General features: G+C 39.8%; 1 long non-coding RNA gene across 2 annotated transcripts; it reads right to left on the bottom strand.

Annotated features, from left to right (window-relative positions):
* Positions 1-306: 306 nt before the first annotated feature.
* On the bottom strand, positions 307-12,526 carry LOC120324382. Of its 2 annotated transcripts, XR_005565651.1 has the most exons (4): positions 12,149-12,526; positions 5,132-5,612; positions 2,425-2,543; positions 307-617 (listed from the first exon to the last, which is right to left on the bottom strand). It is a non-coding gene; the product is annotated as an uncharacterized LOC120324382 (long non-coding RNA). The 2 variants fall into 2 exon arrangements; XR_005565650.1 differs by lacking the exon at positions 307-617 and having other exon boundaries at positions 5,521-5,612.
* Positions 12,527-12,538: the final 12 nt, after the last annotated feature.

The raw sequence follows: 12,538 nt of genomic DNA, 5'->3' as shown, positions 1-12,538 counted from the left end.
TCCAAAGGCATCACACAGCACAGCTGTCTCTTGTGCCCACAGAATACTTATGCCCCGATACAAGGTAAGCTATATACCAGGAAGGTATTGACAGCTCTAAATTAAGTCTCAAACTTTCCTTGGTTATTCCCAGTTGCTTTGTGTTTGAGCTTGTGCCTGTCAAGCTGGCTTACTTGTCTTTTTCTGTATCAAAATGAAAGCATGGCTAGTTTAAAAGGGCTGACAATAAAATCCTGTAAACTAAATGAAAGAAAGCAAAACAAAAACCCTACCTCAGCATAATCGTCTCTCTACAGCACGAGAAAGAAACAAGTGACAGCAATGTCCAGATTTTTAAATTATCTTTATTGATTCATTCTGATGTCATTGCTGAAACGTGAATAAAAGACTGAGTTGTTTACTGAGATCTAGTCAAAACTTTACTGATAGCTTAACCAGTAATAACTGTATTAAAAATTCAGCTGGGTGGAGGCAGATATCCTAAAAGGTATCTTTTCAAAAAGGGAAGAGTTTGCAGAGCTGCCACAAGGCAGTATATTCACCCTTGAATACACCATATGCATTTCTGCATGGAGGTTGAAGAGTCCAGCACAGGCACTGACTCTGCTGGTTCTGCCCTGCTGAAGAAAAGGTAGATAGAAAAATTTATTGTTGCTACTAGTCAGTCATGATTTGACTAGCACAAGGAACTTATTTTTTGAATTATCTTAAAATCATCACATTTCAAAGTAGAACCACACTTTAAATATAGGAAATGTTATTTGCTATGTATGTATTATGTTATTAAGCGTAATTAAAGTTGAAAGCCACAGAACCACATTCAAAGCTACTGCAAGACTATAGAACATTTCTGTGGCCAACACAATAAAGTACCATATGCTGGAGAAGTCTGCAGCCAAGAAGTAATACACCCAGTAGCCTAAACTACAGCATGCTGTGGGACAGTATCTGTGCTAATCTCTCAGAAAAAAATGAGTAATGAAGAATTATTCCAAGAAACAACTATATCACTGCAAACATCATCATTTCTAGGCTGCTAAAAACTGAATCTAAACCTTGGAGAACAAACCTTCTCTTTTTATGGGTGCAAAATTCTACAGTGTCTTGTTTGAGGCATCTCAAAGATGTCATATCTAGCTAAAGTATTTCACCTCTTGACTTTTCTAGAAGTCTTGCTGTGATTTTTTCAGGCACTAAGTCACACAGAATGTTCTATGTTTCCTTTGTACTCCTCAGAAGTAGACAACAAAAGGTTTTTTCCCTTTACATTATGTTTTATTCATAACTGCTGAAAAGAAAAATTGAAACTCTGGTGTGAGTCACTCTTTAGACTTTTCTATTAAAAAAATGAATCAGAACTGTAAATGGTTTCAGAAACAGATACCCAGCACCAGCACTGAAAACAGAGTGAAAACTAATGTCAACCTGGAAAAGGCAGTTCCAGTACAATTTTTTAAAATGCAACTGAAATGACATCTGATTTGCCACTAGAATTGTTCACTGGTGAAAGAAGTAAGGGCTCTCTGAGACAAAGAAAATAGTTGCAGACTTCATCAGACTCCAGAAGAGACGTGGTTCACAGCATCCTCCTCCCAGCAATTCTGGACTCTGAGCACCTTCAAAGGAACAAACTCCCCCAGGAAAGGTCACCACTGGCAAGAGTGCTGCAAACATGATCCACAGTGGCTTTCCCTCAACCAGAGGCATCCTATCTGTCCCACAGCCCAGAGGCTCTGGGATGTTTCTCATCTAAAGGAGAGGTTTTCAGTCTGTATTGGAACAATCCCATTTCTTGACCTGCACAGCATTGAAATTATGACAACAGGAGCTTGCCTCTGTTACACTATTTCTGATACTCTGATACTTGGTAAAAATGCCCTCCAGGCCAGAGGATATATGTACTGAATGTACAGAATGTACTGAACTGTGGCTGTTTTCATTCTACATTCATAGGTAATCATGAGGAACAAATCATATCTTTGAGCTCTATAATTTCATCAGCTTGTATCTGCAGCCAGATTGTTCTCTAGATATGTGGAACACAAAACTTAAGCTCTTCCAAAGCAAAGGGCCAAAGAGTCAAAACACGCTCTCTGAAGAAGTTGCTATCTGAGCAGTTCCCTTTCCTCTAGCTCTGCACAAATTCAACTAATAAAATTTTGAAAATAGATGTGTATTTTTTTCTGGGAAAAAAAAAGGAAGAGGAAGGGATCATAGAGGCTACAAAGTTAGAACAGCTTCTATAGAGATAGATCACCGACCAAGAAAAATAGAATAGTAATGAGATGTTTGGGCAATTTATCATCATTTAGATTACACTACTGGTATAAGCTTACATGTGAATATACCAGGGCTATGATAAAGACAATAGAAAAACCCACATGTAAATAAAAGTTAATTACATTTAAAATAAAAATTACTTACAGTCTTTCTTTCTTTAGGTTGCACCTGTGAATTTATCACTAGGGGTTATTTCCAAAAGAAGAGGCACCCCCCACTATTCTCTACGAAGCGTGGACAGAGAAAAAGAAACATCCACATTCCTTTAAACACCACAAAACAAAACAGATAAGAAACCCCAATAAGCTCATATTTAGATAAATAATATTACATTTATGTCATGTACATTTTATATCCACTGAATTTTAGCCTTAGAATGTTAATAAAAACCATCCATAGTTCACCCTGCTTTAAAAAGTGACAACTGATAACAGGAGTATAGTGCATTTTATGCACACTATTTATCCACTTAAAAAGTGGAGGAGGGAAGAAAGTAAGGAAAGCAATAGGGGCCTGATTCTGTTCCCATGAAACAAAATGGGAAGCTTGCCATTAACTACAAGATGCTGGATTGTGCCTTTGGTTTGCTGGCAGAACTGTATGGTAATTTTGTCCTTTCTCTTGTGACGAAAACACAGTCATTTGCTGCCCTCTAGAAGCAGACTAATGCATATACTTTACAGAATCACAGAATCACAAAGAATTACAGAATATGCCGAGTTGGAAGAGACTCACAAGGATCATCGAGTCCAACCCCATAACTGACCACCCCCAAGAGTCACACCATGTGCCTGGGAGTATTGTCCAAAAGCTTCTTGTACTCTGTCAGCCTTGGTGCTGTGACCACTTCCCTAAGGAGCCTGTTCCAGCCCCCAAACACCCTCTGGGTGAAGAACCTTTAATATCCAACCTAAACCTCCCCTGACACAACTTCAGGCCATTCCCTTGGATCCTGTCACTGGTCACCACAGAGAAGAGATCCGTGCCTGCTCCCCCTCTTTCCCTCAAAAGGAAGTTGTAACTGCAATGAGATCTCCCCTCAGTCTCCTCTTCTCCAGGCTGAACAGACCAAGTGACCTCAGCCACTCCTCATACGGCTTCCCCTCAAGGCCCTTCACCACCTTCGTTGCCCTCCTTTGGAGGTTCTCTAATAGCTTAATATCTTTCTTATATTGTAGTGTCCAAAGCCACACACAGTATCCAAGGTTAGGCCACCCCAGTGCAGAGCAGAGCGGGACAATCCCCTCCCTTGACCGGCTGGTGATGCTTTGCCTGATGCCCCCTAGGACACAGCTGGCCCTCCTGGCTGCCAGGGCACTGCTGACTCATATTCAGTTTTCTTCAGTACAGGCCTTTTTGCTGTAATTTTAAATATGTACATAACAAAAATGCCTAGCAATGTTGAAGGACTAGAGAGATGTGAAGAACTATGATGTACTGAGAATTCTGAAGTGTTCCCCAATTTCACAGTCATTTGCTAACATGGTTGTTCTGTTTGAAACATGGAATAGTGTTATTTATTTCTCTTGGGATTATCAAACGGTTAGCTTTCAAGAAGAAATTAACTCAGATTATTGCTTTATCCTGCTTAATAAAACTGAAAATTAGCAGAATAGAATCATGCTTTTTTTTAAAGCCCATCTCTCACCACACTGATGCAGGCCACGGAGAGGAATGGGAGATTCACCAGGTCAAAATAAGTCGTCGAGTTTCAATTATGTGTAATGTTTGGATAGTTAATCTTTTATTGCCTCCAAAACTAGTAGCAATCTCATTCATTAATAATGATTATTTGCTTGTCAAGTGTTTAGAAATTTTTGTTCCATTTTATTTTGATTTTACTAGTAGGAAAAAAAAGTCTCAAAAGTGCTGGGAAGTATCTGGTTTCCACCAACTCTCCAATGACCTAGGAGTGATATTTATTTCAAATTTAAGTAAAAATAAATAAGACAACCCACAAACCTTCTAACCTCTACTCTAAAAAATTAAAGAATCTAACAAAGCAATGAATAACACTCAAATGTCAGCTATTATTCAATCATCATTGTATAATGCAATTAGATTACAAGTATACAGTGTTTGTAAGAGTTTTTTTTTATTTCATTACCATCACAAGTGGATTTTATGGGTCAAATATTCAAAAGTAGAAATATTGTTCTAGTATCAGTCCACAAACAGCCAAGTGCCATTTATTTAGATTTCATCCATACTTATGTCATGCTCATTGCTATATTATGTCCCCTGAAGTGACGAAGGACTTGCAGACCAAGTCTTAAAGAGCTAAAAAGTTCTTGGTTTTCCTTACATCAGAGTAATTCTATCAAAAAAATGCCCACTATCCTATTATATGCATTAAGCTACCAAAAACCTGATGTATTCATATTTACCAGCCATTTTAAAAAATTTTGTCTTAGAATCATAGAATTGTTTAGTTTGGAAAAGATCATTGAGCACAACCATTAATTGACAACCACTGAGCACAACACTTGCTTCTTTTCTCAGTACTTTGATAATAAATACAAGAAGGACAGGTTTACAGCTTTAAATCCGAAGTTAGATACTCGTAAGAATCGAACTGAATTGTGCTAGATATCACTTCAGAGACAGATAGAAACCTCCAAATTAAGAATTTGATTGGTGAAATATATTTCTGACACCTCATTTAAATGTCAAAAGTTAGGTAAAGTGAATCTGTAGCTGTTTCCACCTCCTAATAAACCTTAGTAATGCCAATGTTTCACACTTTCCAGAATGAGTCTTTGATAAGTGCAAATCAAAGATTCAAGAACTCCTTTCAAATACACTCTCCCCCTAACCAGATCTGTGCTATTTTTATTTCTAATTGACTTACCTAAAATCAAACCTTGTTTTAAACTCAGGTAAGTGGCAAGGTCAAGACCAAGGATCTAAGAGCTTAAACAGATTTTCTGTGAATAAAAATTAGTTGAACAGTCTTCCAAAGAAAGCAGCAAGATAGAGTTTAATCACTTTACTTTGATTAGTTGAGCCAACTGCAAGGCCAGTAAATATATATACTCCTACACTAAATTACAAGCATAAGGTGAGTCATGCATATGTTGAGCACTTTGCACACCAATCCAGATTAACTATTTTAAATACCCTTAAAGAATGAATGTCAAGACAGATACTCCCAAAGTTTTCCCAGTTTGCTGGCTATGGAGTTTTCAGCTAAATAAAGCATGGCATGGATGCCACCAAGTGGTAGCTATTATCACATACCAGTATCTTCAGCATGACCTCACTCCAGGCTGCCACTTCAGCTGCAGAAAATAATCCTGGTACAGCCATTTGTTGGGAATGGAATATTACTACTGTAAAAAGAAGAAAAGAATTCACTAAGGATAAAATTTGACTCCTACTGCTAATGACAGAAATCGTCACAGACTTCAATGAAACCAATATCAACTTCCTTTCAAAGCCTCATAAAACACTACTAATCTTCTGAGAGCAAATCTGAGGTTGCTCAAAAGACCAGATCTGCATTTCAGGTTTATAGCAAACCTGCAAGAGAGCTCCCAGGTGCACGTGGAAGAGACCCTCTGGGTATACCTGCTTCTTTGGGTATATCTACACTGCTGAATGTTATAGGGCCATGAGACAAACCCAAGTATTACTTAATTCGTTTATCACTACCCTACCGTTGCCAGTTCCAAATTGTTCTCTCTCAGACAAAGTACAGCCACAGTGCTGGGAACACTTTACTCCAGGGAATGATCACAAAAGTCGGTTGGTTACAGCTGCACCAGGTTTGCTGTGCCCATTCACTCTGCGATTGACTCCCTCCATTCACTACCATCCTTCAACATTATTGCAGCAAGTTTTGCCTCTCAAATATCTCATAAACCATATCCCAGGATATATATAGCCTCAGTTCCATGCTATAAGAGCACTCATGAGGGTTATTTCATGGCTTTGCATTATTTCACAGTGGCGCCTCAAGAGACCCACAGGAGACATCCAGGCACCCAGTACAGAGGCAGGCAGCCTGGTCTACTACCAATACTGAGGTAGCAATTACAGTAAGGGCATAAGACAACTCCTGCCACTTGTTGTTGGGATCTCTGGGAAGCACTTGTTTATGTGAGAAGCAATTTAGGAACACACCCTGTGTACAATCTCATTCTTAGAGAGCAGTATAGACATCTTTCGGGAATTCTGCCACGACTACCAGTATAAATCTGGCATAGAAGACATGAAGAAACTTCCGTCAAAGGTATTGTACCTGGTACATGTTGCAAATACCTGCAGATACATGAGCTCCATCCATCTTATCAGTCTTCCAGCCCAACCCACTTCAGCTGTGAAGGATCTAGGAGAAACTCCCTACCTGCTGAATGGGGCAAACAAAGAACTCTATACTCTCTGCTCTACTTCTCAGGCAGCAAAGTGACTTGCCACCAGTTTTGTATTTTAACACATATGAAATTGAAAAATAATAATTCTGACCTGCTAATTCTTATTTACTCACACTTGTTTCAATAATAAAGTATGTCTGGAAAGTAACTATTAACTAATTAAAATTATGTACTATGTTAATAATACAAGTGTCTATTTAATTAATGTGTTTATTATCACAGTTATCTGAAAACAAAAGGCAGATTAGATTGCTTCTGGCACTAGCCTGAGGGGAATGGCAAAACAGCCTGGCTCCACTGCCTACCTTCATCAATCAGAGCCCTGGAAAGCTGAGCAGGCTGTGACAGTGCTGTCACTGAAGGAACAAGGGACAATGCTGCAGAAAGAGCAGCAGACCTGCTCTCCAAAACTGATTTTCCTCACCATCTATACATTTAGTTCAAATAAATCCTTTGTTTTTTACTAAAGATTTCCATGGAGACATGTAGCAATAGTCTCCTTCCAGGAGTCCCCTCTGCCCTGTCTTTCCAGCAGCACAAGCAGATTGGCACAGGCCAATTTGTCTTCAGCAATGTTCACAATGTGCCTACACGGCTCAGGAACCTTGAGCAGGCTTCAGTAAAGCACTCTGACAGCCTAATCTAGGATTTCTACGTTGCTACCAACAAAAACTGGAGCACCATTTGTTGTCACTAATGAATCAGAACATTCAGAATCATCTAGACTGCAGATCCAAGAAACAGGTGTTTTCCAACACCTTCCCTGGCATATGAATCAGTACTCACTACACGTGACCGAGATCATGGTCTGCATCACAACAAATATGAATACCTTAAATAGAGTATCAGGCATTATAAAACAGTGTCAACACAAACATCTTCATCTGTCCGTATTCAAGCAGTAAATCTCAATGATAAACTGGATACAATGCAGATTAGTAAGGCTGGGGAAACAAGACAAGAATACAGGGTTCTTCTACCTAGGTGAGAATCTGGGAGGAACAAGTCAAAGTTTACATGGTAGAAAAAAGTGAGAGTAAGACTGAACTTGTATAGCAGCATATTCCAGACATATTTTGCATTTTCCCTTTAAACTCAGCTTGCATAAAGAGAAGTACAGGAGAAGAAATACTTATACAGAGGTAAGCAAGGAACCAAACAAAAGAACTTCTCTTATTTTATAAAAAATATAATACCATAAAAGCATGAGTGCATGTACTGAACAAGATCAAAGACCCTGCTAGCCCAGCATCCTGCCTCTGACAGAGGCTAAAGCTCTTTTACAGAACTAAGAACACAACAGGCAAATGCATAAATCATTGAGAGGTTTCTATGCTCCCACCAATACTGACAAAATGGATGACAGAAGGTTACACCAGCCCGTGGGTATTAGCCTGAGGAAACAGTGTTTTACGGTTTTTCTAATTATGTTGTCTTTTTCTCCTCTAACTAACTAACTGATTTTTAATTGAGATATCTGAAACTTGTTGAAGACTTGTGCATCAGGGAAGGATGGCTCCCATAAGCTACCTCTTGTTCTTGAGAAAACACAAAGCTAGGAATAAGAGGTGGTCTAGTTCCTGCATTAAGGGAACTGCAGAGGCAAAGTGAAATAGCAGGAAGAGAGAAACTGTTATAGAAGGAGAAAATGCTTGAAATTATTAAATCTCAAAGAACAATCCCTTGTATGCTAAATTAATGGGGTTTGACATTCAAAGTCTACAGTGATTGCCTTTTGATACATAGAATAAGATTTGATAGCATAGGTGGACACGAAAATGGAGTTATAAAAAAAGTTTAAAGATTGCAAAAAATATTCTAAAGTCACAAAACACACTATGAGAAGAGAAGTAGTCACATGAATAGGCAGCTCATCAGCTACATACAGAGACTTAATCTTAATCACGTAAACTGCAGTGCACAGATGAATCTCTGGACCTGTATGGATCATTTTGTAACTATTATACCATATAAATTAACATCAGTTAACTTAAATAAAGTTGACTGAATATTCTGTTGATATTTTACATATATCTAGGACACACTCATTGATGAAACGTGAAATTCCAACCCAGAAAAATGGCTTTACCTTACCAATGGCTAAAGCATTCCCTAAATATTACAGAAGAAATTCTATTCCAACTAGTGTTCTTGAAGTTTCCACAGACTCATGCATACTGTGTTTTTTCTATTTAGCATTGACAGGCAATTCTTCAACACTGTTGAAAACTGCTGGAGTTACATACTGTTGTTCAATATACCAGTACAGAGAATTTCCATGTGTTCATTTAAATCAGCAGGACTCTGTTGCTTATCCTCTGGATGAATATTGGAAAACACTGTCAATTGGTATTTCAGAGCTTTCTTATTTTCAGAATTTGTTATAAGATGTCATCATCTTTAGTATGTTATTCTGGAAACTTACTTAGAGGTAATGAGCAGGAAATTTGGCATTACTTTCAACAAAATTCTCCATAATTATTTCTAAACCACAGTACAAAAATATTTTTCCACTCCATGATTTATGCAGCTTGTGCTCTTGTACACTTTCTGATGACTCAATATTTCAACAGGCCCTCATGACATTATTTTCAACTTTCTATGTGCAGCTGGAGCTGGTGGGCCACATATTCCAGGACTATCTATAGCATCATATGAAGAATTATTAAGTCAAATCATGTGTGATATCAGCATATACAAAATAAGATTTTTAATGTCTATGCCATGTACTGTACTTCAAGACTGAAGCAGATTTAGTTTTCAGTAACTGAATATGAGCTGTGATTCCTCTTTTGTGTCTTGTACCAGTAACAACTACTTATTTGATTTTAATCACAAGTAACTTTTCCTTATTTTCAGTCTTTCAGCTTCTCATTAAGTGTCAGTCTGTTTCTCATTGGCCCATAATTTGAAGCCAATAACCCTGTGCTTCTTACAAGTTTGTATAGCACCTCATACAACAACATTCTACTGTTTATTAAGAATTTCTAGCTATTCTGGAACTTGCTTTGCTGGGTGACCAAGTCTAAACATGCTCTAAGTAGCAGAATAGATATTTTCAACTTTCAGAGCTCTTAAAACTTGTGAGTGAGAGGTCCTGCTGGAGTACAGGTCCCTGTGAAGAGACAAGACCACCTCAGGAGACCAAGAGATTGTCCAAAGAACATGTCAAGGGCAATGATTTGTAATTAAACACTTAAGAGCAGGATGCTGTGTGAGTACAAAAACAGTGGGGGAAAAAAACCCCACAACTATATTTAACAGGATAAGCCTTGCTCTGGTATGTCAACTGTTTGCATATAGGATAAAGTGCTTAGACTTAATTGGAACAAAGTAAAGAAAAGACTAAAATTGAATTGTATGTCTCAGAAAGTGTGAAGGGTAAACAATGTGCAGACAGTAGGAACTACATAACTGAAGGGGAATTTGGGAGATATTTCTGAAGTGAAAAAATCTCACCTAAAAAAACCATCCAGACACATATTGTACTGCACCCTGATAACAAGCAATGAGATGTGGCAGAGAGATGAGTGATAGAGTTGTAATTCAGTGGTAGTTGTGTGTAATGAGTAAGACCTAAGAGTAATAAACTCGGATCTTGCTACAGTGTGGGGAATTACAGGATTGCACATTAATAATAGTGACATCATTATTTGCTATGTCATTTAACTGATTTATTAAATTATTAAAAAATGGTTAACAATAAACATTGTAGCCTCTCATTTCAAGCCTGCAATTGAGAGAAATTAAGACCTTCAGTTAGCTTGATGTCTCACCCTTGCATCCTCTGTAAGACATTTTGGAGTTAGATGTATTAGTCTACCAAGTCCGTAAGGGCTGCATACCTTTGGGGTGAGTTTTACCATTGATTTCACAAACTTGCCTAAGGCAAAATGGCAACATTTTGTTTTAGCTTAAGTTGGTGCAAACCATTAAATAGGTCATTATTATTTGAAGAGTATTTTGCTTTATGTGAGTTAAAGCTTTGGTTTAAGTGATCTAAATAATCTACTTTCAGTAGAAAAATATGATAAAAAGTTTAAAACCAAATCTTAACTGAATCAGTTTCTATTCATATGCTCAGGCAAGCCTATCAGATTTTCTCATGCATGTGTGGTAGTAGCACTCACCTTCCCCCCCAGCTGACACGTGGAGATGACCAACCTTTTGTGCCCTCATTTTCACAGACTCCTCCACGGTGGGAATGAGAACAGAATGTCTTGGTCAACAGGGTCCTCAGCCAGTGGGGGCCTTGGCCCAGAAATATTTCTGGCCCATGACCAGGTATGACCAGGGGCCCTGACCTGACCAGGTTATCCGTGGGGGCCCTGCTGGACACCACCTGGGTGTGATTTTCCTTGGAACAGTGGGTCTGTGAGGAGAAGCCCTCCTCTAAGGGCTGGGAAGCCAGCCCAAAAAGACTTAAAAGGGTTGACTGCCTTACCTCTCTCTTCTGGGTGAGTAATTATTTTCCCACTAGATATACCTGAGTGATCCTTCAATCCTTGGATCTTTTGGGTACCGTTTGAGTGAGAAGCTTCATGTGCATTGTGTGTGTGTGTGTGTGTGTGTGTGTGTGTGTGCACACTTTGTGTAGTAAAATAATCCTGACAGGTACACCAAACCTGTAACCTGACAGATGCCATTGGAGCACCATTATTACCCACCTTGTTCACTAGTTTTGGCCATTGTACTTAGTTGCGAATTAAAGCTTGACTTTGTTACCTGAGTGAAGTTGTTGTCTTGTACCTCCGTGACAACATGCTAACAGTTGTCCAAGTCCTTAGCTCTCGTGGACTGCTGTAATTTCGGCTGGGTTTGTGTTGAACACAGCACAATTCCCTCCTTCCCCCTTTAAAAGCCTTTTCTGCGTTAGTCTCACACAGCACCTGCAGGGACTCTGACACAGGCTCATGCCTACACAGTCACAAAGTCACATTCCCAATACATTACCTCTACAGAGAGGGGGGTTGGGGGTTTTTTTAAGGTTTTGAATTTTGTTTTTTCTTTTCTTTTTTTTTTTAAAGACCTTTCCCATGGCTGCCCAACCTCAGTGGCTCTTCCTCAGGTGGAAGACCTGTGGGCCACATCCCCTGGTACTGCTTGTCACTTGCCAAGGCTAGACTTCTTTTTTTTTTTTTTTTTTTTTTGTGAGACAGGCTTGAGCCTTCTGGCTTTCTGCTCCTGCACCAGTCCAGGCCTTGGTACTGCACTTGTCCTGGCACAGACTCAGTCCCTGCCCTTGGGCCAGGCTCAGGTGTGGGGCTCTGCACACCCTGAGGGTCACCTGGAGCACCTGGACAACTCCGGTCACTAGTTGTTTCCCCCAGGGATCACAGAATCACAGAACATCCTCAGTTGGGACCCACGTGGATTATCGAGTCCAAACCTTAGCTCTGCACAGGATCATTCCCAAGAGTCACACCATGTGCCTGAGACTATCATCCAAAAGCTTCTTGAACTCTGTCACCCTTGGTGCTCTGTACAATTACCTGAAGGGAGGCTGTCGCAGGGTGGAGGTCGGTCTCTTCTCCCAGGCAACGAGTGACAGGACGAGAGGAAACGGTCTTAAGCTGTGCCAGGCGATGTTTAGGTTGGACATTAGGACGAACTTCTTACAGAAAAGGTGATTAGGCATTGGAATGGGCTGCCCAGGGAAGTGGTGGAGTCGCCGTCTCTTGGGGGTGTTTAAGGAAAGACTGGACGTGGCACTTAGGGCCATGGTCTAGCTGACATGGTAGCGCTCGGCCACAGGTTGGACTCCACGCTCTCAGACGACTTTCCCAACCTAACGGATTCTCTGATCCCGTGACTTCCCTCACGGCACCTCCCGGGGGCGGAGCTGCCGCAGCCCGTCCCGCAGGCGGCGGGCGGTGTCCATG

The sequence above is a fragment of the Pipra filicauda genome, unplaced genomic scaffold (genome assembly GCF_003945595.2).
Source record: "Pipra filicauda isolate LSUMZ 115617 unplaced genomic scaffold, ASM394559v2 scaffold509_size397805_pilon, whole genome shotgun sequence".
Taxonomy (NCBI): Eukaryota; Metazoa; Chordata; class Aves; order Passeriformes; family Pipridae; genus Pipra; species Pipra filicauda.
This window is presented reverse-complemented; position numbering and strand designations above follow the sequence as displayed.